Below are 27375 nucleotides of genomic sequence, written 5' to 3' on the forward strand. Positions count from 1 at the left end.
CACAGGAAGGCCACAGTAATTGTTTCACTGTGGAGGAAGGAAGTCAGGGAGGGACGAGGGAGGGAACAGGCTGCCTGGGTACTCCTTTAGGTCCCAGAAGATCCAGCCACTGATGGGGACTCTGTGGCCCACAAGCACTGTCCTCACCCACTCAAACTTTTGTGCCTGTTACACCCATGTATGGTCTGGTCCAGCCTGCCCACCCCCACCCCGGCCCCTGCCTCTTCTTTGAAACAGGATCTCATTTTTCCCAGATAGGCCTCCAATGTGCTATGGAGTTGAGGATGATCTTGAATTTCTGATCCTCCTGCCTCCACCTCCGGAGTGCTAGGATTACAGGTCTGTGCCAGATCAGAAGGGATGGAACCCACATAGCTTCACACATGCTACACAAACACTCTGAAAACTGAGCTCTACCCCAGCCTGTCCTTTCTGAGCCATAGTCTTAACTCTAGCCAGAGGGTGGGCACCCTGGAGATTCCGGCAATGGCCACCAAGCAAACATTTAAGTGACTCCTGTGTTCTCAGTATTTCCAGTCTGAAAATTGACATACTGTGTTGTGGAGGTCCAAGACCATTCATAAGATCAGCTACAGAGGGATGTGAAACCTGGGTCACCCCAGGAACTCAGGGACACGTGCCCAGGGTGAGCCAGGGGAAGGATGGATGTGGACCCCACATGGAGAGGCCAGGATGTAGGTGGGAGGTGTCTGACTGGCTCAGCTCTGGCTGGGAAAATCCAGCCGTTCGGTATACAGGTCTCCCACAGTGCACCTTGTTCTGTCTTAATAGGGTCACTGAGTCCAGGTGACTGGAGGTTGTTCTCCAACTGGCCAAGAGCCAGGCTGGCCTTGCTTACTAGAGGCCCAGGACACCAGCTCACATCAAACCTGTTCTAAAGTAGGTACACAAAAAGGACAGGGGACAGCAGCCCCGCCCCTCGGACAGTGGTTTACACCCCTTCGAGAATTCCACCATAGGGTCCAAAGTGCACTGTCATTGTGTGTGTTCTCACAACTACTCACACTACTCTCCAGGCACGATCTTCCCCAGCAAAGCTGGAGACGACACCCAGAGGAATTGATACTGCCAAGTCATTGTTGTCCTAAAAATAAGCCGCGACTCTCAACACAGGAAAGATTTCCCTTCTCTATACCCTACCCTGTGACCGTGAGGGTCCCCATGGGTGGGGATCACCCCAGGAAGGTCACGGTGACCTGCGATGTCCCCTGAGGTAGGGATCATCACGGAAGAGACCAACCTAGTGACCGGCTCCTCTAGCACAGCCAGTCTCCAGCCATTCCCCTACCATCTCCTACACCAGTGGTTCTCCACCTTCCTAATGCTGCACCCCTTTAATAATACAGTTCCTCGTGTTGTAGTGACCCCCCCAGACATAAAATTATTTTCATTGCCACTTCATAACTGTAAGTTTGCTACTGTTCTGAATTGTAACGTCAATATCTGATATGCAGGAAGCCAGACATCCGACTCCAAGGGGGTCGCGACCCCACAGGTTGAGAATCGGTGTTCTAGATGCTGCTGCCAGCCACACAGGCCTCTGTGAGCAGCTTTGATCCTTGAATCCTGTAAGCAGAGGTCACGATCTACACCTAGGGCTGTCGTTAGGTCTACGGTGAGCTTCAAGTGACGGGCTGTATCTGTTCTCCTCATTGAGTCTGTGACTTGTACCTCAACACCCCCATCCATCTGACCCATCTCCTCTCCAGCCACACAGGTCCTTCCAGGGCTTCTGTATCCATTGTGACAGCTGCTGCTGGGCCTTTGCTCCCAAACCTCTCAGACCTTTACCTCAGTCACACCTCTTGAGGCCCAAGTAGAAGACTTGAACCGAAAGGGAAGCCTCAACACACAGCCTCTCGCCCTAACTCTCTTCCCAACTTAATTTGTTTCCTCTCTCCATATTAAAATGAGTTTAAGGTCCCAATCTTAACTCTGCTTTCCTTTACCATTGGAGGTCAGAGCCCGCAAGCTCACTGTGGACAGAACATATTCTCAATAAACGGTGAGCCTGTGTGTGTGCGCGCGCACGCTGCCTGCCAGGGTGGGCAGCCAATGGGGAGGCTGTGCCCCAGGCCTGTTGTACAGGATTTCCTCCACAGAGTGGGAATGGAGGAGTGTCTGTCCATCCTCGAGGTGGTGTGTGTATGTGGGGGGTCTTCCCATTGGGTATCCCCTGACCCCATGCCTGACACCATGGCAAAGTTCCGACATCTTAGAACTAACCACCTGACCCAGACCCTCCTCACTGAGTGCAGGGGTGTGTGAATCAAATACCAAGGGGCCTCAGAAAGAGAAGAGATCCCACGGGATCTAACTCCCGTTCGTCTGACTTCTGAGTCTGTCCCAGCTTCCAGACGTCAGTTCCCAGGCTCGGCAGGACCCTGCCATGCCCCTGTGTGCTTGTGGCAACTGGAGTCAAAGACCCCGGGGCTGGGAGTACGTATGTAGATGGTGCTCAGTCATGCAGATTCGGGCAACTGCTTCTCTGCCCTCCACATGCCATTATGTCTATCGAGGACCCACAGACCCGCCTTCCCAAGGCAGAGGCTCCTTTCTGGGTATTTCCTTCGGACAGAGTGTACAGGGGATGTGGGGGAGCAAGTGATAGGCGGCAGGAGATGAAGGCAGGAAAAGTTACTCCACCCACAGGAAGTCCCAAGGACACCCTGTGCCTGATGCTAGGGGAGCTTGGGTGTCTGGGGGAGAGGGAACCCAGCCACACCCAGGTCTGCTGGGAGCTGGTGGCCCAAGTTTCTGGGGAGCTGTATCTACCGGAGCCACAGATGGAAGTACCACTTGTCATCGTCCCCCACATTTTGTAAGACCCTCGATAAACATGACATCTCAGACAAAGGTGGTGGCGCTGGCCACACAGTTAAGGCCTGGTTCATTCTGGGGATAATTTCAAGGTGCCCTAACCAGTCCCTTCTGGGTGCTGTTCCCCTTCCGAGGAATGGCCTGGGGGAAGGCAAGGGAGGAGGACATGGCATATGGGGTGCAAAGGGAAGGGAAGATAAGAAGAACCTCGGGAGAAAGATGCCTCTGTTCTCCATCCTTACTTTTATACGGAGCTCCCAACTCTGCTCCCTGGACAAGCTCAGAGGCGTAAACACAGGCACACATGATGCTCTCAGAGACTAAGAAGAGAGCTAAACCCGGAACCCAAAAGGGTTCTTCTTGCATCCCAGCCTCAGTTTCCCGACTTGTCCCCTGAGAGCGCTGGGTAGATTGTCCCCACACAGTTTCTACAAGAGCCACCCCCTTCTACTCACAGCACTAACCATCTGCAGGCCCACTGGCTTCAGGGTCACTTACCTAGGGCCAAGTGGAGGCCAAGAGTGAGCACAGGTCAGAACTGCTGGGGGCTGATGCACAGGTTTCACCGGGCTGCTAGACCATGCCCCTGGAAGAGAAGACCATAGGTCACGTGGGACGCTGACATCTGGATGAAGCCACACTGTTCCCTCCATTTGCACCCGAGCACGGCTGAGGGTGTGTGCATTCTCCCATTAACAGAAGCCTCTGAGATGCTGCCTTCCCGCCGCCCAGCTGGGGTTACATTATCCAAAACCAGTGTGAGCACCGCTATGACCATGGCTCCCCAGTACACAAACCTGGCTCAAAATATTAATTATAACTCAAATGGGTGACTCTGAACCATCAGAGATGCGGTTGTATGTGGTACCCTGCTTTCTGTCCCTTCTGGTCATTAGGAGGCTTGGTTGAACATCCAGGCTGGGTTTGGGAGGCACAAAGGAACATCCATGTCTGGCCCCCACCTGGGCTTACCCAGGCTTCCTCTCAAAGTCCCAGTTGCCCCAGTCAGGCCTCTCTGTCTCAGTGCAGGGTACACAGAAAATATTCTAATGTGCACATTGAATAAAAATACATCCTGGGACTGGAAAGATGGCTTGGCAGTCAAGAGCACTGACTGCTCTTAGCAGAGGACTCGGGGTTCAATTCCCAGCACCCACAATGGCAGCTCACAACTGTCGTGATTCCAATACCTGACACTCTCACACAGACCTACATGCAGGCAAAACACCAACACACATTAAAACAAAAACCAAAACCAATACATCCCAACTCAGACATCATACAAGCCCTCACCATCCGGGGTAAGGAAACACCCCGTTAGCATCAAGAGTCACTCTGCCTTCCAGGACGCCCAACAACCAAAGCCCCTGTAGAGGGCCAGCTCTATAGGCCACCTTGTTCTTCCCCGTCTGGGGATTGGTGTCCCCTCCCAAGTGAACAGTATTATGGGAACGTTCCTGAATAGTACCTCACTGAAATCTGTCCTCGTCCCCGGAGGTCCTCAGGACAGACCAAGGAGGGAGACCCAGCGTCACATCCATTTCCTTGAGTGGGGAAAACGGGGCCTTAGAGAAGCTGCTAACTGACTCAATAGCCAAGGGACAGCCAGGATGGGACCTGGAAAATCCTGTCACCTGAGCACAGCTTCTCTTCCTGGCTACAGCCCAATCTCAGTTTCCCCTCCAGGTCCATGGCCCATCTATCCGCAGCAATGATCCCGTTCCTATGTGCTTCCTGTACCAAGTTCCGGTCTACCTCGGTGTCTGAAGGACTAGGAGTTCCCTTGCTTTGCAGGGGTGGGAAGGGGGGGGGACAGACTGTGCGTCTGCCCTCCTCCCACCCAGCCCAGCTGACTGGACACCACACAGTCAGGAATATGTCGGCTTCATTCTCCTGCGTCAACGCCCAGCCATTACACTGCAGGTGCCTAGTACTCCATGCTTTACAAAGGAATAGCCCTGACCTCAGACTCAGTCCTAAAACTCAAGATCTGGACTAGAAAAGCCACACACTTCCCACAATATATGTGCACATTAGTGTGGGAATATACTCATTAGTGCAGGTGCCTGTGGAGGCCACTAGGGGGCATCAGATTCCCCCCAGAGCAGGAGTTACAGCCTCCCAACAGGGCAGGAACTGCACTTGGGTCAGTCAAAGGACAGAAGGGCTCTTAAGCAATGAGCCGCCTCTCCAGTCCCCTGGGCACATCTGGCCCACCCCCTACACCAGAATGAGATACTGTCCCGTCACTGTCATTGCAGTCACTCAGGTCCACAGCTTATACTAGCGTTCACACTTTGAGCCACGTATTCCGGGTTCATGGGTGGGCGTGGAAGCATGTCTACTGTGTTGAATACGGGCTAGCTTCATCGAACTCAGCATCTCTTGTGCTCAACCTTGTCCATGCTTTCTCAAAGTGTTTCAAAGACCCCAGCCCCAGTGAGTTCCAAGAGTCCTGATTTGACTGACACTCAAGGGGTCAAGACCAGGCTGATGGCAGAAAAGGGGAACCCCGTGAAAGGTCATCGGAACCCACAGCGTGGTGGCTGCAGCAGACCTTACCAGGCAGGTGTATAGCCAGTCACCATTTCCTCATTCTGCCTTCCCCATAACCTTGGCCGAGAGCCAGGCTCCCAGGGTATTACTGAGGAGGGAGTGTCTCTGGGACATGCCCGTGTCATTCGTGGCTAAGTGGAACACCCAAAATGCAAATCCTCAGCCCAGACCCCCGCTTAATGCATTCACTGCTGCTAACCAAGGGAACAGGGCATGCAAGCCATGAGCTCACACAATCACAAAGAGGGATGGAGTCATGATACTAGAACAAAAATGGAAAGAACTAGACATCGTTGCTAGGGGAAAAGAGTCAGGTTCAGAAAGGTGCGTGCGTGTGGTGTTGGTGGTGATGGGGTGTGTGTATGTGTGAGTATGACTAGAAAGGGGATCCCAAGAGGGAAAGGGATCCAAGGAAGGGAAGAAGTGGGGTACACGTCAGGATACACAGGACATGAAAGGGAAGAAGTGGGGTACATGTCAGGATACACAGGACAAGAAAACAGAAAGCGCTAAGCAAGAGAAGGAAGGGAACCAGCTGGAGGGGGCGGGAGGGGGCGGGAGGCAGAGAGGGCAAAGGGGAACACATGAGAACAATGGACAATGGCACATGTGTGTGATGGTGACCTTGAGAAACCCACTTTGAGAAAACCAAATACTTTAGATGTTAACCAAAAAAGTTTACAGATTCAGGCTGGAGAGTGCTCAGTGGTAAGAGTGTGTGCTGCCCTTGCAGAGGGCTGAGCTCTGTTCCTGGCTGCCATGACAGACAGCTCACAAATGCCTGCAACTCCAGCTCCAAGGGGGGGTCTGACGCCCTCTTTTGGATTCCACAGGCACCCGCACTCAGGTTCACATACATACATACATTCATACATACATACTTATATCTATATACACTAAAAATTAAAAAATGAGTCTTAAAAGATTGTTTTAATTTTTAAAAAAGTTACTATAGGATGCAGCGAACAAGCACCCCACCTCCTTTTAGGGGTGTGGATACGTGAGGGGTGGTCCCCCTCTCTCAGCCTGCCACCTCTCAGCTCCTGAGACACTGCACCATTAGTGTCTGTGATGGGTAATCTTGGTTGTCAACACACACCTTTGGGTGGGTGAGTCTATAAGGGTGTTTTCTGGCAGACTGACTCAAGGGGCTGAGACCCTCCCCGGGAGTGGGCATCACGGGCACAAGGGCAACCTACGCCTGCCCACCTGCCCTCCTCGCTGGCGAGTGTGTGTACCCTGGTTCTGATGCTGTCTCCATCCCTCACTCATCAGAGCCCAGGCTTTTGGCCCTGGACATACTGAAGGCCAGCAGCTCTCTAGGAACCTCCATACCTTCAGGACCAGACAGGGCTCTCAGTGTATAGCCAGCCACTGTTGGACTACACTGTCCCATCGTGTAAGCCAGTCTAAAGCCTTCTTGGTGAGATGTATCCACTCTATCAGAGCCAGTCCTCTAGAGCAGTGGTTCTCAACCTGTGGGTCACGACCCCTGGGATTGGTGAATGACCCTTTCACAGGGGTCGCCTATCAGATAGCCTGCATATCAGTGTTTACCGTATGATGCCCAGCAGTAGCAAGATTACAGTTCTGAAGTAACGACAAAATGATTTTATGGTGTGTGGGGGGGTCGCCACAACCTGAGGAACCGTATTAAAGGGTCACAGTGTAGGAAGGCTGAGAACCACAGTTCTCAAGAGCCTTGACTAATAAAGCATTTGGCTCTCAGTCAGCTGCAGGGACCTTGGTTGTTCAGCGACAAATGCCCACCATAGCCAGCCTTCTGGGAATAGCTTTACGTGACCACCAAGGGACCACACGCCAATCACAGCTCACTAAAGAGGACGACTCCCAACCCAAGAAAGCACTTTGTATCAGCCATCCCTGTCCCCTAGAGAGGTTCCCAAGCTTAAAGGGAACCTGCTGGGTCAGGGCGGGCCTAGGGGAACTACTTTCAAACAGGCCTAGTCAGTGAACAACCTTGGGCACACCCTGTGACCTCAGCCACGAAGGCTGTGGAATCACCCGGAAGGGATGGTACTTCACTAGTAGCCTGACTATAAAGCCGCTGTCCTGCTGAGAATCAAGAATTCAAGAACAGAGAACACTCACTGTGGAGGGTGCCAAAAGAGAAAGGCTATTTCGTTTACACAGCAATGATCCACAGCCAAGACCTGAGTTTGTATGACCCGGAGCATGGCCTGGCTCCTCTCTAGTTTCTGGAACTCTTCCAGACAAGATCACTAAGTGTTGCTTCCAATGAAACATCCTGGTGGCCCAAGCTACCTCTGTGACCCATCAGGCTGCCGTTCTGTCTGGTGTAGCTCAGGACCACATTCAACTCCTTAACATCCCTTAGGAGGCGTAGTGTCAGGGCCACCAAAATCAGACAAAAGACTGCTCACACATAAGGGAGCATTTCTCTTTCTGACTTATTTATTTAGCATATGTATGTGTGTGTACATTCACACGCGTGAATATGGGCACATTTGTGCCACGGTGCACGTGTGCATTGTCAGAGGAGAAACTCAGGTGTTGGCCCAGGCCTTCCACTTTACTAGGCTAGGCTCACTGGCCTGTGAACTTTGGGGATTCTCCTGTCTCCTCTAGGAACGCTAGGACTGCACATGCTCACCACTGCATCAAGCTTTTCATGTGTTCTGGGACTCAAACTCAGTCTCTATGATTGCACAGCACTCTGTCTTCCTAGCCACCTCCACAGCCCTGCTTCTCCTTGTAGCAACTCTTGTTCTTTTTAATTGTTTTTTGTTTGTTTGTTTGCGGGAGGGGGGGGTGTTCAAGACAGGGCTTTTCTGTGTAGCTTTGGCTGTCCTGGAACTTGTTCTGTAGACCAGGCTGGCCTTGAACTTACAGAGATCCACCTGCCTCTGCTTCCTGAGTGCTGGGATTAAAGCCACCGCTGCCTGTAAGTCCACATTTAAAATTTCCCTCTCAGGGAGAGGGTTTCCCTACTGGGCATGAGGTCCTCAATTCTGTTTTCAGCATTGCATAAAACCAGACATGGTGGCACACAGCCATAATCTCACCATTTGACAAGGGGGCAGGGCAGGAAGATCACAAGCTCAGAGCCGGTCTGGGATACAAGAAAACCTGTCTCAAACAAAAACTCTTTTCGATAAACTCCAAGTCTGTTTCTATGCTGCCTTGTGCTGAAATTCTTTGCTGGGGGAAGTCAAGGATCTGCCTGTACCTGAACAGGGTCCCTACAGGATAATGAAACTCTTAAAGACACAGTGTTCGACTGTCTTCTGTTCCGCTATAACTAACAAGACTAGGGAAGTGAGAAGAATTTCCGAGGAAGATCCCCCATCCTGCCCCTACCATCCCTTTCAGCCAGCTCGGATCCCATGTTTCCTTGCAGCAGAGCCCTCCATTCCAGAGACCCTCAAGGCTGCTTGTGAACACTCCATTAACTTGAATTGCAAATTTCTTCCTGGCCCTATCATTCAGCCACAGGGGCTCCCAGGCTTTCCAGTGAGAGATAAAGATTGCAGTCATTGCTGGAGACGGACTCGAGGAGAAGTCATTAGGAGGGAATAATTATGAGGAGCTACGTCTGGTGGATCCTGATTTCTGTCTGCGACTGTCTCTTCCTCTGAAGAAGAGATGGGTGAGTCACGCAGAGCCCAGGATGCACAGGCATCGGGCAGGAAGGAGCCTTGTGTGGAGCCGCTGTGGAGCAGGGCAGGGCTGCTGCACCAGAGCCCAGTCTCTGGCAGGGAGTTTTCCACACTTCCCCTTTTCTGTGGGAGCCCAGCATTTTGTGCCTGGCAGACCTAAGGCTGGCTGTGGCCAAGCCTGACCCATCTAGCTAGGTCCACAGGACGGGGACAGATGGAGGGGAAGTGGACAGGCAGAGAGAGCAAGGATACCCTCTGGTCAGCACAGAGCCTTGTCCCCAGTGGGTGGCCCCAACCTGTTATTCCGGTTCTTGATGTGATGACACCTCCTAGTTGTAAGTTTTTAAGTTAAAATTATGTGAGTTAGTGCACACACACACACACACACACACACACACACACACACAGCACATAGGAAAAACTCAATGGTAACAACTCTGGAAGGGTTTGGGGAGTTTAGGCCAACCGAAAAGGGACACAGTTAGCTGAGTGTGTGGTGGCACAGGCCAGTCATCCCAGCACTTGGGGTAGGACTGTGAATATGGCCAGCTCAGGCTACAAAGCAAGACCCGTATTACGGTTTGATGATGGAGTATTCAGATAGCACAACCTCCCCCTAGCACAACCTCCCCCTCCCATTTTCCACATAGGATCACGTGTTTGAACACACGGTCCAAGCTGGTGGCCTGTTTGGGGAGGGTGTAGAGTTTTAGGGGTGAGGTCTTTCTTGCTGGGTGGGGGAGCTTATGAGGCTGGAGCCTGGAGCCTCTTCTCACTCAGCTCTCTGCTTCTTGATCTGTTCAGATGCTTTTGCTGCCACACCTTCCCTATGATGGACTGTAGCCCCTCAAACTGTGAGCCCAGATAAGCCTGTCCTCTCCTGAGTCACTTCTGGTCAGGTATTTGGTCACTGCAATGAGAAAAGGAGCTAATATCATTTGTCAAGAAAAAAGGCACAAGCGGACTCAAGGAATGAAGAGGTTGAATAAGAAATGAGAAAATTCCCCACAATGAGAAGCTCACACCCAAATGGCTTCATGCCAGAACTGTAAAGAGCTGAAGTTTTTTTTTTACCAACTCCTCAGAAGACAGAAAAAGAGGGTGTACTTCTCAACGCATTGAAAAAGATCGCTACTACCGTGACACAGAACCAGAGACCGACTTCAAGGGAGAATAAAATTCTTGAGCCATTCTCATTAAGAATATGGCGTCAAAAATCCCTCACAAAACTGCTTGTCAAATGCAGCAACATATAAAAGGATCATTCACCATGCCCAGTGATGTCTGTCCCAGGAGTGCAAGCTTTGTTATTTACTATCTGAAAATTAAAATTTTTTGTTGCAATTGAATTTATATGTATGTATATATATGTGTCTCCATATGTGTAAGCACATGTGTGCCAAGGCGCGTGTGTGAAGGTCAGAGGCCAACTTTGAAGAGCTGGTTACTGCCTCCAACCATGTGGATCACAGGGATCAAACGCAGGTTATCAGGCGTGGTGGCAAATACTCTTATCCACTGATAAGCCTTCATACCCAGCCCCTTAAACTGTGTGTCACAAACTCATATAAAGCCACTAAATGTGAGGGCTGAGAAATTTGGCAAAAAAAAAAAAAAGGTTTGGAGGATCAAATGCAATGACTAAAAAGAAATCAAAGTCAAACATATAATCTATGAGATATGTTGTACTGTGCGACTTCACAACAGCCTTAGTTCTGAGCACACGTTCTGTGCACCGTGCCATGCCAGTCAAGCCTGTCTGAAGCACCTCTACATACGCTGATGTAGTATATCATAGCAGTAACCACCAAAGGGCACGTGCTCACCCAGACAGATCTAGAAGAAGCGTTTGGCAATATCCAATGCCTTTACACGACGAAGACGCTCTATGTGGATAACAGGACGAAAGGGAACCCCTGTAATCTGACGAAAGGGAGCTATGAAAAGAAAAACCGCAGCTAACATTACAATGGGCAGTGATGCCCCTAGGATGAAGACTCAGACAGTGGTGCCCCTTTGCTCTCGGTAGTTCTTTCTTTCTCCCCGTGTGCACGTGCGTGCGTATACGCGTGCACATGTGTGCAGGCCCAAGGCTGGTGTCCCCAGTCTTCCTCTATTGCTCTCTACCTTCCTCATCGAGGCAGGGTCTCTTTCTTGAATCCAGAGCTCGCCTGTCCAGCCAGCCTCACTCTGTCTCTGCTTTCCACTTGCTGGCTGTGGAGGCCCCAAAATGCGAGCCTTTTCCACCTTGTCTGAAGGTCAGAGAGTTTGAGCTTGACCTAGCATGTGTATTTAGTGTTTGGAAGTTAAGATGGCACGAGGAGGTAGATCTACTCCACCCTGATCAAAGGTCAGAGAATTCAAGCACACTCTGCTCCTTCTTTTGAATTTAGAGGTTTGACTTCAGGATACCTGGTGTAGGTGGGTTCACGGTCTAAACAACAGAATGCTTTTCTCAAGAATTAATGACTTGATGTCTCAAGTATAGACGCAAGTGACTGTTCTAGTTGTCCTCTGCATCATGTTAAAGCAGTCTTTTGCCTTTTGTTTTATTAAGGCATAAAAGTGTATGGAAAATTAAACGTGGGCGAATTTCAGTATTCGCTGGAACTCCCTCCCGGTACTATCCTAGGTTTCTGTTTTATTATTTTTACTGGCGTCTTCATTCTCTTTACTAACTTTTCTAATCCCCATACCCCTACCCTGGCAAGTGGTATACCTGTTGAAGCTGGCCCCCGACAGCTGGCATTACAAGTTGCCCGCCACACCCACTTGGCATTTCCGTGGGTTTTGAGGATACAAACTCTATCCCTCGTGCTCTAATCACAGAGCCATCTCCTCAGCCGTATCTGTCCAAATCATATGGTTCCCAGCAGGGCAATAAAGCAAGAAAAGAAATGCAAATATGAAAGATATCTATTATGAGGATAGAAGAGGCAAGCTACTTCATTCTCTGATACTATTATTTGGTAATTAGCACTTCTGATGAATCCGCTTCATTTTTCAAGAAGGCTGCTAGAGGCAAGATCAATAGATAAAAATAACTGTGTTTAGAAATTTGCAATTCAAAATTCAAACAGTGGAAATTATGACAATAATAATTAGAATACATAATTCCAAACAATGACATCCTATCCCCCAAAAAATACTAAGAAAAAATACTCAATAAGAAATGCAAAAAAAAAGTCTGCTCTGGAAATAACAAGACATTGGTTTGTTTATTTAATTTCATTAAAAACAAAAAATAAAAACAAACAAAAACCGAGTTCTGCCACATAACCCACACTAGCCTAGGTCCTGCCGTCCAGTCCAGACTGGCCATAAGCTCGCAGTCCTCCTCTGGCTTCAGCCTCCAAAGATCTATGCAGCACCAGGCCTGGGGGAGGAAAAACACTGTTGAAAGGTATCAAGGAAGATGTGAATAACTCCGGATGCATTCTCTGTTTACAAACTGGAAGACTTAATGGTAAGCCAGCCTTTCTCCCGACTGATCCACAGACTTAAGACAATTCCTGTCAGCAGCCCCTACCTAGTTTACTTCTTTGTAGAAAATGAAAAACTGGTTTTAAAATTCATATGGAATTGCAAAAGACCCGGAGTAGCCAAAAATAGTTATAAAAAAGAAGAGTATTTACTCATGCCTCCCAATTTTCTTTATATTCTGTGTGTGCAGAGTGTGTTCACACATGGGTTTTGTGTGTGTGAAGGCTCATGCATGTGGAGGCCCAAGGTTGATGTCAGGAGCCTTCCCTTGTCACTTTCCACTTTGCTCAGCGAGGCAAGGGCTTTCAGTTGGACACAGAGCTCACTGGTACAGCCAGTCGAGGTAGCCGGCTGACTCAGTGATCCCATCTGGACCTTCAGAGCCACCATGCACACATGACATTTGATGCCGGTTCCAGGGTCTGAGCGCCGGTCCTTACACTTGCACAGCACAGCCATCTGAGCTATCTACCCACACCTCCCAATGGAAAGACACAGCAATGAAGTGGAATCAAGAGTCCAGAAATAAACACGTACATTTGGGGCTATCGATGCAGGCCAGAGACAGAGCACCTGTCTCGCATGAGGCCTAGGGTTCCATCTATGCCTCAAAAGTCAACCAACTGACCCTACACATACAGTTTAACAAGGACGTCAAAACCATCTGACACGAAAGACTATCTTTTCTTTTACAAATTTTATTATTTATTTATTATTTATTGAGGTAGTGTGTGCGTGTGCATATGGAAGTCAAGGGGACAACTTTTGGGAGTTGGTTTTCTCCTTCTACCGTGTGGGTTCCAGGTAAAGGCAAGTGACTTTACCCACCAAGCCGTATCACCAGCCCCTGTTAGCGGTTCTTGGAGCTGGGGGAACAAGGCTGTAGCCTGAAGTGTTAGGTTTCCTCTAGAGCGATGAAAGCATTCTGAAAATGAGTATGGCGATGGCTGGACACACTTGGGAAAAGACCACCACCAACTGAACTAGGTATGCTACCTTTACTTTGCCTTACATATAAGACGTGGAAATTTTTAGGATATAGGAACTGTATCTCCAAGCCCCACGGTGCTAGTTTATGTCAACTTGACACAAGCTAGAGTTATCTGGAAAGAGGGAACCTTTAACTGAGAAAACGCCACTCTAAGATCCAGCTGTAGGGGATTTTCTTAATTAGTGATTGATGGTAGAAGGTCCAGCTCATTGTGGATAGTGTCATCTTTGGGCTGCTGGTGCTGGGTGCTATAAGAAAGCAGGCTGAGCAAGCCATGGGGAGCAAGTCAGTAAGCAGCACCCCTCCATGGTCTCTGCTCAGCTCCTGCCTCCAGGTTCCTGTCCTGTTTGAGTTCCTGTCCTGACTTCCTTTAGTGATGGACTACAATATGGAAGTGTTAGCTAAACAAACTCTTTTCTCCCCAAGTTAATTTTGGTCATGGTGTTCCATCACAGCAATGGCAACCCGAACTAAGACACCCACCAAAAGGAAAAGGGAATCTAAGCCAAAGTCTTTCTTCCTTTTTACATTAGAGGACAAAGGACGAAGAACAGAGTCATAGGAACAAGGACACAAGTGACAGGGCTTCCCAGTGCCGCACCATCACCCCCACAGATGGACAGTGCAGAGCAGGTGTGCCAATCTAGCTGATGTCAAGAACTAGGCAGCTTCCCATCCAGGGCACAGCCCTAAAAACATGGTACCTCGGGGACCCTCAGCATCGCCGAGCATGCAGGCTGAGGGCCAGCCAGCATGTATACTAGGTCCAGGGCCACCTCCTCATTTTTGAGAAGTACACAGTCTAATAGGTTGACTCGGATATAAACCAGACGCTAGGCAGGCTGCTAGACACAAGCTCTTGGGGGGGTGAGAGGGTCTCCTTATTCTTATTCAAGGGGTGCTCCAGGATCTGGGGGTGCTGTGCAGGGCCAGTCCTCAGGATAAGTGGTCCATAAGAGATCCCAGCTGAACCCACAGCTCTACAGCTGTAGCCTAAGAATCTTCAGAGTCCTTGGCTGTTTCTGTGGCTGGGGCCTCTCGATGGCCCAGACCTGGAGAACTGCTTATTCCTGCCTTCAGCTAGAGAAGTCTCTCCCCAGCCCCCAAACACAATCCTGCCCAGGTCATGAATCGCGCTACCTCCAAGACCTGCAGGGAACCCGGAAATGGCCTCTCCAGCCCGCTCCCACAGACCGGATGTGTGCTCAAGAGATGACAAATTGTCTTAATATATTCTGAAGCTCAACTTAATTAGGAAGCAAAGTCCCTTAGGGAGGGAAAAAAAAATATTGTGGGCTCTGAAGCCCAAGATAGATGGTTTGGGATTCTGATGACTCCCGAGTGACTATGGTTTGAAAGTGACTCAGCCAACCACGGTCTCCAGGTAATGAGCACAGTGACTCACAGAGTATCCTCGGATACTATTCGGATAATGACCTCTCTCTGTGGAGACATTTCTTTCATTTCCCCGTTCAAGAAACTGACTTACAGCAGGGTACGATGGCAGACACTTTGTGACCCTACCGTTGGGAACTACGGTGGGAGGGTCGTAAGTTCCAGGCTAGTCTGGACTATATAGTACAACATGGGCTCAGTCTGAGCTTCATGGCAAGACTCTGTCTCAAACAAACAAAAGGCAGAGCAATATTAATAATAAATAATAAAGCAACGGGGTCATAAAGGAGACCATAGGTCATGCAGATGCCATCAGCTTGTATCCCACCGCACACAGTGGCAGCCAAATCTGGATGAGACCACTCAGGCTGCCTGGCTCACAAAAGGGGAAGGGGCTGGGAGGACAGCTGGGTTCAGCAGTGAGCTGAACACAACACTGAGCAAGGCAGAGTCCTGGCCAATGCCCAGCCAGGGAATTTGACAATAAAAATTCGCAAGTTCCAAAGACTATGCAGTGCCTAACGGTGGTTCCTGCTTGCACGCCCCTCGCCAGTGTGGCTGGCATTCATGAAATTGAAAACTAGAAACAAAATGCCAGGCACCAGAGGGAAAGATTAAAGGGTCCGTGGATCCCAGGGTAGCAGTGAATTGAGACTTTCTCGCTCTGTCTCATTGGATGGGAGTGCACCGTCTCTACATGCTACCATTATGAGACCAAACACGGGTGCTCACCTATTCATGTCCTTCCATGGGGTAGGAATAAAGGTGGCCCATTTCTCCTAACAGGCTTTCTGGGACCCCTCCCCAGCCAGAGCCACTGTCACCTCCTAACATGGCTACCTAATACTGCTGACCCCGGACAGGAGTGATAAGATACCCACTCTGGCATTCTTCTCAAGGGGTGCCCACTCTAGAAGGGAGGTGGTGAGAAACCTTTGCCAGCACTGGAACGGGCAGCCATGGTGGGAATAGTGACGGGCCTGGGGAGGTGGGGTGATTGCTCCCGAGGGGTTGGCACTTTCTGTTCTGTGGAGTGATGACCACAGGAAACCAAGCTCTCCTATCTTAGCTGAGGGGACACAGGAGGATGGGAAGGAAAAGTAGTCTGCCCTTCCTTCCACTGTGGGACCACGGCACCTATGAACACAGACATTTAGCCAAGGCTTCCATGGGTAAGGCAAAGAGAAAGGACACCCATCTGGTCCAACCCTGCCATTTTGCCATTGTGCAGAGGATTCCAAGAGGAAAGAAAGAGCCCTGGCATTAACTCACAGGGCCAGGTGTGGCCAGATGTATAACCAGGTGTGGCCCTATTAAGACCAGTATGGCCAGCTGTGGCCAGGCCATATACCCAGGTGTGCCCAGGTGAGGCCAATATGGCCAGGTGTGGTAACATGAAAAAACAAAATTTCTGGGAGAGGCAGATGCTTCCATTTGCTGCTGGTCAGCGACATCAAGGTGCCTACCTGAACGAGTGCCCTTTCCAAACGTGCACTTGACATCACCTGTGGTCACTCAGTGGTCACCTGTCATACGAGCCAGGGCTGCAGGCCTCTGTGAGCGCCGCTGCTAGGCATGCAGGCAGCTTTATTAGCAATGAAATTGGAGGAGAGGATGGAGAGCAGGTATTCGGCTTGGAACAAATTATCACTATAGTCTACTCAGGAGCACAATGGCCACAGTGTCCCTAGAGTGGCTATCCTGAGTCCTCCCCAGGTTCTCAGAGTACCAGGAATGTGGAAGGTGAGTTGGGGGTGACCCCTTCAACACGGACGGAATCTAAAGCATGCTGAACCTGGACTTCGATATGTCACTGGGTGACCCTGGATGGTCGCTGTCCCTCCTATGGTCTCTCCTCCCTGTCCTTCCTCAGGTAGCCATGAGACCACATGAGAATATGAACCCACAAACACCCTCTCAATGCATGGGCATTCGTGCTAAAGGCTGGGAGCAGCACCCTGCTGTGTGCAGTGTACAGAATCACAGTGTCAGGCCCATCCACAGCAAACACTGTCCCTTCAGGTCCCACCCAGGGCCAAGCCAGCTACTGGGCCTGCCAGCCACCTGGGTGTTCATGATCTTGTCCTGGAGTTGAATGGGCAAAGGATGACATCTTGTTCCTGGGCTCACAAGTCTCCAAATGCCTCTTAGAGAAGACCATTCCTAAATTTTGAACAACGAATCAACAGACAGCTCAGTAGAAGGATCCTGGCTAGTTATAAACAGTTTTGAATATTAGAATTCAGACTGTCTTCAGCCATGGTGGATTCTTGAATGGTGGACTTGGAGGAGAATCAGGATAGTAACCTGGGCAGGATGAACGGCATATGCATATGCCCGGGCCCATGCCAGAGGGACCTCAGAGGAGATGTGAGTGATCTGGGCAGGGGCTAAAGCTGGTCCATGGCCAACCATCATGGGGGGGTGTGTGTGTATGGCCATGAGCAGCTTCCAGCTTCTCACATATAAACACTGGAGAGAGCCTACCTGAGAGGCAGAGAGCTGATGAATTATTGGGATTGAAGTCTCTGGGTAGGTGAAGGAGAGAGAGAGAGAGAGAGAGAGAGAGAGAGAGAAAGAGAGAGAGAGAGAGAGGGAGAGAGAGAGAGAGAGAGAGAGAGAACATGCAAAGAAGCCCCTGAAGTGTTGCCTGTGAAGCATCCGCCTGGAAACACATCACAAAGACGGGGATTAAGGCTGCAAAGCCCCTTAATCAGGAACCTGCAGGATGCTGGCTGTGATGAAGGGGTAAGCCATGCGAAAACAGAAATAAATTATTCATTCCCCACAAATGAGCAGCCTCCACATTCCTGCAACAGCCACCTCACCACGGGCACCCCAAAGGCATGAGAGTCCTGTTAGCGACACCGCTCAGCCATGCCGGCGAGGGTAGATTCGGCCATGGCCATCTTGACAGCTCCCCAGGATCTGTCCACACTGTGTGCATTCAGTATCACAAATTAAAACAGCCCGGCTCAGCTAACATAGTCCTGACTCGGGACAGCCTCAAGCCACAAGGGCAGCTCCCTGGAATCACTGTATCCAGAGCCTGCTGAGAGCACACAAGGGCCTCCCATACGGGAAAGAAGCCTGGAGCTTACAGGTTGGGGCAAATCTCCAGAAATGGGTTTGAGTTGAAAGCAAGCCTGCCAATCCAGAGCTACCATTAAAAAAAGTGTGCCTGTGTGTGTGTGTGTGTGTGTGTGTGTGTGTACACACATGTGCGTGGGCGGAAATGTGTGCACATATGGATAAACTATGCATACATATTGTAATTTTAGCAGCTCCCAGCCACACAAGCACACGGAGCTGAGGCCACCCAGCAATCACAACAGCAGCCACGCACCACTAACAGCCTTGAGTCAGGACCCCAGGGGACCAGCAGGTACCGGAAAGAAGAGGTTATTCACAAAACAATCCACGTGCTCAGGCCTCCCAGCTGGCCTCCTGGCCTTAACCACAGCTGACAGTCTTGAGGTTTTCTTCTCGCCAAGTTCTGGCATGCCAGGGACTATTTCCTCTACCCAGAACACACTCTTCTTCACATGGGTCTTGAGGTTCCCTCTACAGAGGCCCCAAGCTCCTGTCCCCTTCCCCATTCCTGTTGTACCATGAGGTTCACTGTCTACTCGACACTGGTGACATCTCTTACCCGCCTGGGGCTAGCAACTGTAGCCCTGCTGGAAGGTACTACTGCAGAGGACAGGGCCCTGCTTGGCAGCCAGCACACCTTCCGGCACAGAGAGAGCAACTATGCCTAAGTCTGGAGGTCCCTCCTTCACCTGTCCAGAATAGGTCAGAGTTCTGCCTCACATTGAAGCGGTGAGGGTATTCGAGAACACTCCATAGGGAACAGGGCTTCTCCTGGGGCTGGGGCCTTGGACCCATCTTGATCCACACGGAGGAGTATCCCGCCCCTCTGTCCCTAAGCTTCCACAAGGAGTCTTTTGCAGCAGCCACACAGGCTCACACTGGCCTCATGTCCACTCCTTGTGTGAGAAGCGACTTATGCGTGTGGCTGAAGGAAAGGATCTTCCAGCCATCCCCGCCCTCAAGCGTGGAGACCCATAGTTGTCTATAACCCACACATGACTAAAAGTGTGACTTACAGGTTGGGGCAAACCTCAAGTTCTGGGTATAAAGCAGACACGCCATTTGAGCTACCATTATAAAGGCATGTGTATGTGTGTGCTTGCATGTGCGTGGGCAGAAATGGGTACACATGTGGATAAACTATGCATACATACTTTATTTTTTTTTGATTTTTCGAGACAGGGTTTCTCTGTAGCTTTTTGGTTCCTGTCCTGGAACTAGCTCTTGTAGACCAGGCTGGCCTAGAACTCACAGAGATCTGCCTGCCTCTGCCTCCCGAGTGCTGGAATTAAAGGCGTGCGCCACCACCGCCCGGCTACATATTTTAATTTTAGCAGTTCTCAGTGGAAGTGAGCGGCTTCATGTCTCTCAGAGGGAAGCGTGGTGGGGGGTGAAGCCATTTCTTGTTCTCACCAATGGGGGGAGGCTGTTCAGAGGTTATTGTGGCATCACATGGATGAGCAGCTCACCCCACCCTAAGAACTGCAAAGCCCAAAACACCAACAGGGTCACAGCTGAGATGCCTGGACATGAGGAGACTCCACAACCTGCTGCGGCTCTCGACTGCCTGCTGATGGTAGGTAGACTCCAGCGGCAAAGGTACAATGGAATCAACTTTCCATCAAAAACACCCGAGACAATCAGTGTCCGAGGCAGAAAGCGTTTACTCGGGCCACAGTCTCAGAAGCTCAGTCTATGGCTCTTTGACTCTGTGGCAGGTTATGGTGGGATCCTGTGGCTGGGAAGGTCAACTTAGGTCACAGCAGCTGGACTTGGGGTCCTCGTGTGTAAGCTTCCTATAGGCATATATCTGGTCCTCTTTGGGTAGCAATAAAGGTGAGGATGACTATTGAATCATAGAGTAAGAACGTATTTAATGTTTTGAGATTACCGCTAGCTGTCTTATCCAAAGGTTTGGACAGTGTTTCTAGTAGATACACAGTGGTAGTTCATTGCTTCAATCTACTTATCCTTAACTGACTGCTACATCATACTCCAGATCACACGAGACCAGTCCTTTAAAAGGAAAACAAACAAACCAAGTCGTAATCACGTCACTTCAGACTCTTCCTGAGGCATATTAACCGCACAGCATAACGGGCCGCACTGTGACAGTATACACATTCCCACAATGCACCTGGATCACACTCAACCATGGGACCAATCTTCACTACAGACCAGTCTGTCTGGGGACTGCAGTGCCACCATACCTTGGTGGCAGTGAGGACCAGTGTAGGAGCTGCCACAGAGGACATCAGGACACACTCAAGTTGTTCAGGGAAAGGGGGGCCAACACTCTGGTCCCTTGAGTCCCATCTAACACATTAACACTGCCTCAGCCTAGCCAACCATGAAAGTCTCCCAATGGGAGGAAGGAACTGCGAGCCCCTGGATAGGCCACCCGCCGTTCAGTCCTCATGGAATTCTTTCAGGGCTTCAGATGGCGCCCAGCCAGTGTATCAGGTCCCTGTATGTCCTAGAAGTCACCACAGGAGACTCCTGGACAGCTTAGACAGAACCCGCACAGAGGGTTCCTTTCTGCTCCTGCAAGGCCTTGGGAACTGCCTCTGCCCCCACATAAGCAGTGATCCTGGGGACCCAATCGCAGACACCACAATATGTGAACTTCCATCAGAGCGATGGTACCCATCTGCCCTTCCTCTCATGTATCCACATCACATTTAACAGGGCTCCTAGCGGTGTGTCAGGATTTGTCCTAAATGTCTGGGATGCAACAGGGAACAAGAATGATTCCTGTTCCTTGAAGCAACAGCTCCAAGAGGTTGAGAGGAACCCTATGGGTCCTGGGTAGGTGAGTGATAGAAGCCACAGAGGGAGCTCCAACCTAACCTAGCATCAAGGAAAGCTTCCCAGAGCAGGTAACACACAAAGTCTTGAATAAGAGCCAGCAAGTGACTGTTAATATGGGGGAGGTGGGTGTGGGGTGCGGCAGTCCTGGCAGAAGCTTTCCAGGAAATGCTCCACCCAACCAGGAGGCTGCATCCCCTGGGGAGGCTGGGGCTTGTGACCCGTAGCACTCAGTGGGGCGCAGTTGTGGTCAGCACTCAGCTCCCTGGTCCAGAACAGACCACAGTCGGTAGCCTCTGGCCCAGTGCCTACAGGCTCGCCCCAGCAGGAACAGCTAGACATAAAGTCCAGGAGTTCCTCAATTCAGACAAAAGAACAAAGCTCTCTCATTGCCCTGTCCCAGCAGGTCCTCCCTGTTCACTCCAGACCTCAAACCGGCAAGATCTCAGGACACACACATGGCTTTTCCACCCATCCGCCCACACATCTCCCCATCCTCAGAGCATAGGCCTGGGGTGTCTCCAATGTCAGCAAAGCCAATGCCCAGCTTGCTGAATGACAGCTGGAGTTTTTAAACCGTAGCCACCATCACAAAAGGGCAAAACAGGTAGACTTACAGCCAGCCTGATTCATAGCATATGTACAATGAGAAAAACGCACAGGGCTTTGCCGAGTTCAGCATCCCTTCTGACTGAACCTCCAGGGAGACTTGGGCCAGCAGGTCCACCCTTACAATCAGGATGGCATGCCTGTTCTGGGGGGGGTAGAGGGGGATGGCACCAGGGGCTCCTGTTTCTTGCTCAGGGCTGCAGTCACCCTGGGCAGCTGTGCTGAGAATGAGCGCCGGTTCCGAGCATCCCCTTATATCCCAGGCATTCTTGCATTTTTCTTGCTCCTGTCTTCCCGTGAACAAGCAACTACATGTTAAAAGCACAGCATAGTCTGCCGTTAGCCCTATCACGTTCCCTCTCCTTCCTGTCTCGTCTTCTTAGCCCACTGATGCTTCTGGAATTTTAATAGCTTCCCGGCCTCCCATCCTGGGCCAATCTGATAAGTAGTACCACATCATAAAGGCGGAGGCTGAAGCTGCTGATGTGGTCCAGACAAAGCTACCTGGCATCCACAAACAGATGTCCAACAGCAAGGCGGGCCATCAACTGAGCCCCGCTAAGCTGCCACTGAGGAAAGATCAGTCATGGTTTGTAGAATCCGAACTGTTTCATCCACAGCTCAGAAGGGAGCCCTGTCTGTTGTGTCCCCCAAGTCTGTCAGGCCTCAAGGGTCCCACTAGCAGCAGCAGCAGCAGCACTCACCTCCCGGGCCACTGGGTCCCAAATGCCCTTTCTCTCACAAGTCCCTTTTTATTCATCTTCACAATGTTTTGGAGAAACAAGGGATGCGATGAGAGTTTAGAACAAGGAGGAGGAGGAAGAAGCAGTGGTCACTGGGAAACGGCAGGGTTGCTCCTGCCTGCACACTGCAGTTCCGTGAAGGTCCATGGGGAGAATCAGGGTGGTGGTGTCTACTGCCCTGATAGCTCTGGAAAGGGGCATAAGGACTGGGAGGGCCGAGTCATGTCCAAGTCCATGCACTTTTGGAACTTGCCATCAGAAGTTCTGTTTACAAGGCTGGGCATGAGGGCTTGTGCCTTTGGTTCCAATACTTTGGACATAGAGACAACCTGGTCTACAGAGCAAGTTCAAAGCCAGTCAGGGCTACATAATGAGACCCTGTCTCAAAAAAGTTCTCTTTATGTATTTATTATTACTATTATATAATTTTATTTAATTAATTTATTTATTAAAGATTTCTGTCTCTTCCCCACCACTGCCTCCCATTTCCCTCTCCCTCCCCCAATCAAGTCCCCCTCCCTCGTCAGCTCAAAGAGCAATCAGGGTTCCTTGCCCTGTGGGAAGTCCAAGGACCACCCACCTCCATCCAGGTCTAGTAAGGTGAGCATCCAAACTGCCTAGGCTCCCACAAAGCCAGTATGCGCAGTAGGATCAAAACCCAGTGCCATTGTTCTTGAGTTCTCAGTGGTCCTCATTGTCCACTGTGTTCAGGGAGTCCGGTTTTATCCCAGGCCTTTTCAGACCCAGGCCAGCTGGCCTTGGTGAGTTCCCAATAGAACATCCCAATTGTCTCAGTGTGTGGGTGTACCCCTCGCGGTCCTGAGTTCCTTGCTCGTGCTCTCTCTCCTTCTGCTCCTGATTTGGACCTTGAGATTTCAGTCCGGTGCTCCAGTGTGAGTCTCTACTGGGTATTGAACCTAGGACCTCTCGTGTGCTAGCAAGTTCTGCACCACTGAGTTGTAATTTTAAGCCTTCTTTGCAGATACAGGAGGACTAAGGCCACAGCTAAGTCTCTCTGAAGCCCCCAATGTCTTCCAAATGTCCACCACCGAGACAGAGAAATCCCACGCTGCCTTCACCACTCCCCCTGAGCATCCAGAACAGCACCCCCACACTGAAACATGCCAGAGAATGCTATTGAGGAGGCCACACTTAGCATCCTGCAATGATCCAAACTGCCCAGAGCTGGAATCCTGCAAAGGCACCCCCAAGCGCTAGTACCACCCTGCCCCCCCTTCTCGGTTCACTCCAGGTCACAGGTCTGTCATTATGTTGCAGAGGAAATGCGCTCAGCATAAAGTATGCATCTTGCCTTCCTTCCAGCTGTGACCCCAGGGTCTTCTCCTGCCCCCTCGGCAGCTAGCTGTGATCCTCACACGTGCCACAGGCTTACTTTTCACTCTGGACTGGTAGATCCTCAGACTAGTGAGTCCCCATGGCCAGATGGCCACTTCCATGTCCCGCCACATTGGCCTGGGGGTGCTCAGCCATGACCTAGAATAGGAAAGGTAGATGCAAGCCAGGTGTGTGGAGGTCACAAGGAGTTGCTTACACTCCGGCCTCCCAAGTTGAGGCTTTTCCAGGAATCTTCTGGAAGTACTGTGTTCCATCAGTGGGAAAGGATGGAGGAAGCCACCAGGAAAGCAGGCACTAGAGTAGCTCTGAAGGGCTGATGTAGGGCCAGCCGAGAGGGTGGAAAATCACACAAGGTAACTCAGAACACGTAAAAAGACAGAGTCCTGGGTCTCAAGACTGTGCTGCCAATACTGGGACACTAGCAGGTGGCCGTGAGCTGTGTCAGGGCGTACAGAGCCCGGAAGCAAACGCTAGCTCATGACAAGCGTCTCTAAAGGTGAAGTCAATGGAGAGGGACATTAAAACGTCCCCACAGGGCTGGTAAACGGGGTCACCTGCATCCTTGCTGCAGCTCTACTTAGCTACCCTCCACCCACCATTTGTGAGGCACAGCCCGAGCTTCTCACTGCCTCCTCGGGAGAACCTTCTAGAAGGGTACAGCCTAAATTGTGAACAGCAGGGTGTGGGTTAAATAAATTACAGTACATCCTCAGAGTAGGAACCCTGCCAGTTCTTCGAAATTGGGCCACAAAGAATACTTCTGATAAAACAGAAACACACAGTTGATGACATGTTTAGGTTAAACAGGCTACAGTGTGTGTGTGTGTGTGTGTGTGTGTGTGTGTGTGTTCTGAGTATGGTAAGCATTAAGAAAAATGTATGTGCTATGGAATTCAAGAGACAGAGGCCATGGGGCCTGGGACTAACTTTGCAATGAGGAAAGTAAATCTTTAAAAATATTTTTTTTTAATTTATTTTTTCGAGACAGGGTTTATCTGTGTAGCCCTGGCTGTTTCTAGAACTCGCTCTTTGAGCAGGCTGCCCTCGAACTCTGGGCTCCATAGGCCTTTGCCTCCCATGTGCTGGGATTAAAGGTGTGTGCTACCGCCCACCCAGAAGCACATTGAGCTATCACAAGGGGAAGTACTAGCACAATACTAGATGTCAGGGCTGGGGAGGTGCTCGGTGGTTAAGAACACGGGCTGCTCTAGCAGAGGGCCACAGTTTGGTTTCGGGGACCCATGCTAGCAGCCCACAGTTGCCTCTAACTCCAGCTCTCGAGGACCTGAGGCCTCTGACCTCCAAAGACTCTGTACCCATGTGAGGTACACCTGTTTCCACACACAGACACACATGTACACATAATTAAAAAGAATTTTAAAAGTCCTTTGAAAAATTAGATGTCTTTTTCTTCATCGAGATCAGATATGCTTCCCCTTAATATTAGACTCTGACATTTCCATTGGGCTGCTTGTATTAAAAAGAAATTTTGTTGTTTGTTTTGTTTTTAAGACTAGAACTTACCATCTTCCTGCCTCAGCTTCCTTATTACAGGTTACAGGTATGTGCCACTATACTAGGCTAAGAAAAGTTGTTTTTTTTTTTAAATCAAGTTTATTTTACCTATAATAAATTTCATCATTTCTAAGTGAAATGAACTAAAATTCATTTAGTTTTGACAAACGTGCCCTGCTCTGTAACCACCCAACACAATCTTAGCAGGAGAAAGGAATCTTTTAAAGTCATGCTAATAAGTGGTTTAGCATATATGAATATTTATCACCTCCCCAATTACTCTCCTAAATTATTTTATTAATTGCCGGTTTTCCAATTGATTCTCTCATTTTTTTCCCCTCAAAATACAAAACAAGGCAGACCAGGAGTCAGCCCCTGTTTGGTGCCTCCGTGCTCAGGAACTCTGTATAGAGTGACTTCAGCCTGCCGTCCCTCTGACTCAGTGGAAGGGTGTGACCCTGTCCAGTCCTATGAAGAAAGCAAAGTCTGGAAATTGAATAACTTGACCAAGGTCAGGCAGCTGCTAAGAGGAAGATCTAGGGCTCACATCCAGGGCTGATTTCCACTTCCGTATTTTATCTGTCCCCAACAGCCACACCACAAAAAAAAAAAAAAAAAAAAAAGTCATTGTATCATCCGTGTCCTTCCCTAAACGCATACACTGCCTCAGTGTCTCAAAGGGCATTGAGGTGAAGGTTGGATCCACGCCCTCTGCCTCTCCCATACACAGACACCCCACCACTCCTCAGCTCTGACTTGAGCGAAGCTCCCAAGCACCCTCAAATCCACCCCAGGCTCCTTTGTCTAGTGAATTCTCTGGAGGGTTGCAATGTTACTAGATGAAAAGGCGGGCTTTAAGCAGAAGATAATGGACGATGTCACAGGTCTGCAAGAGTAGGCACCCACACTGGAGACCTCGGACAGGGCAGCCGCCTCAGTTACCACTCCTGCCAAAACAATAAGCCCCAACCCCCCGCTTAGAGTCAAATATTCATCTTCATAAACAGCTCATTGGGAAGGAGGGCTTAGCACCTTCAGTCCCAGAAATCTGTCCAACCTTCCATAGCCTGTGGACTCCCCCCGCCCCCACATGGTCATCTGCTTGTTTCCCTCTGTTCTTCAATCCAGCAGTCCCATTGTATCGGCTCTGTGTGCTCAAGTCCTAGACATCCACACCTCACAGAACTTCAGACTCTACCTGGGGTGCAGCTTACAGAACAGTAAGAGCCAATAATCAAGAGGATTCCAGATTTGGGAGGGGGGGCTTCCAGGAAGGAGGTGGGTGGGCAAAGCCTCGATGCCATCAGGTTCAGATGTCTGCCCAAAGTCTCTCTTAATTGCTTCCCGGACCTCACACCTGCCCCTTGCAGGAAGCCACCTCAGCAATTCTGTTCACTCCACACCTCACTCTGTGTAATATTTAATATTATTTAACATTTGTGAGCCCGGTACACCAGTGTCTGCAGATGGGACTCTACTCTGTAATATTTAATATTATTTAACATTTGTGAGCCCGGTACACCAGTGTCTACAGATGGGACTCCACCCACTGCCTCCATCCAGGCGGACGGCCGTATCTCATCCCAGAGAAAAACAGCGTCTCCCTCCCATAATCCTCAGACTTCAAGCAAGCTGACCACACATGGCCTTTCCAGTGTGCATACCAACACTGTGAGAAAGCAGTCACACCAGAGGGCGGGGCAAATGCGTGGCTGGGTCAGGAGGTGGCCCTCAGTGACTTTTTTTTGTGTGTGTGTCCTATATTTTTTGCCAACTTTCTGATCTGTTTTACATAATTCTTCTAATTAAAGTAAGTGTTTCGTGCAGCCCGTTGTCCCTGGGGTTCTGGCACTCTGCCCCACTGACCTGAGGACTCAGCCTGACTCACGGGGGAGGACTTGGAACACTCTTCAGGAGGGAGCCCGTAGCATTTGGAGCCCAGCAGGCCAGGGGAAGACAAGTGCTTGCCCTGGGCAGGCCCAGCCAGGTTACTCTGAGCTCCTGGGAGTGGGTGGGGATTAGGGATTTGGCTAGATTCTAGATTTTCCTAGAGCCCATGTAGGAAACCAGACCTTGTCCTGGACATAACGGCCCACATTTGCCCTCCTGACACTACTGAGGCTTAGACAGGGGCAGAGTTAAAGCTGGCTTTGGCTATGGAGCAAGACTGTCTCCAAACACTAAAGCAACAAAAAACACCAACCAGAACCCTGTAGCCAAAGTCCATCACCCTGCCAACCCTGCAGCCACCCCAGGAAGGAAGTGGGACTGGAGTCAAAGTTCCCAAGGACCCTGAGGTCCAAAGTATTGGATTCAGGCTAAGAACCCTAGAGACAAACTGGAA

General features: G+C 50.3%; 1 protein-coding gene across 2 annotated transcripts in view; it reads right to left on the reverse strand.

The window, feature by feature from the left end:
- Window positions 1–27375, reverse strand: part of Hpcal1 (hippocalcin like 1) — a 102558-nt gene that overhangs the window by 19182 nt on the left and 56001 nt on the right. For both annotated transcript variants that reach the window (XM_050141906.1, XM_050141907.1), the window contains exon 2: window positions 3340–3427. The gene's annotated coding sequence lies outside the window, so the exon portion shown is untranslated. The remainder of the gene's footprint in view (window positions 1–3339; window positions 3428–27375) is intronic.

Source organism: Alexandromys fortis, unplaced genomic scaffold (genome assembly GCF_014885135.2).
Source record: "Alexandromys fortis isolate MF-2015 unplaced genomic scaffold, M_Fortis_MF-2015_v1.1 scaffold_30, whole genome shotgun sequence".
Taxonomy (NCBI): Eukaryota; Metazoa; Chordata; class Mammalia; order Rodentia; family Cricetidae; genus Alexandromys; species Alexandromys fortis.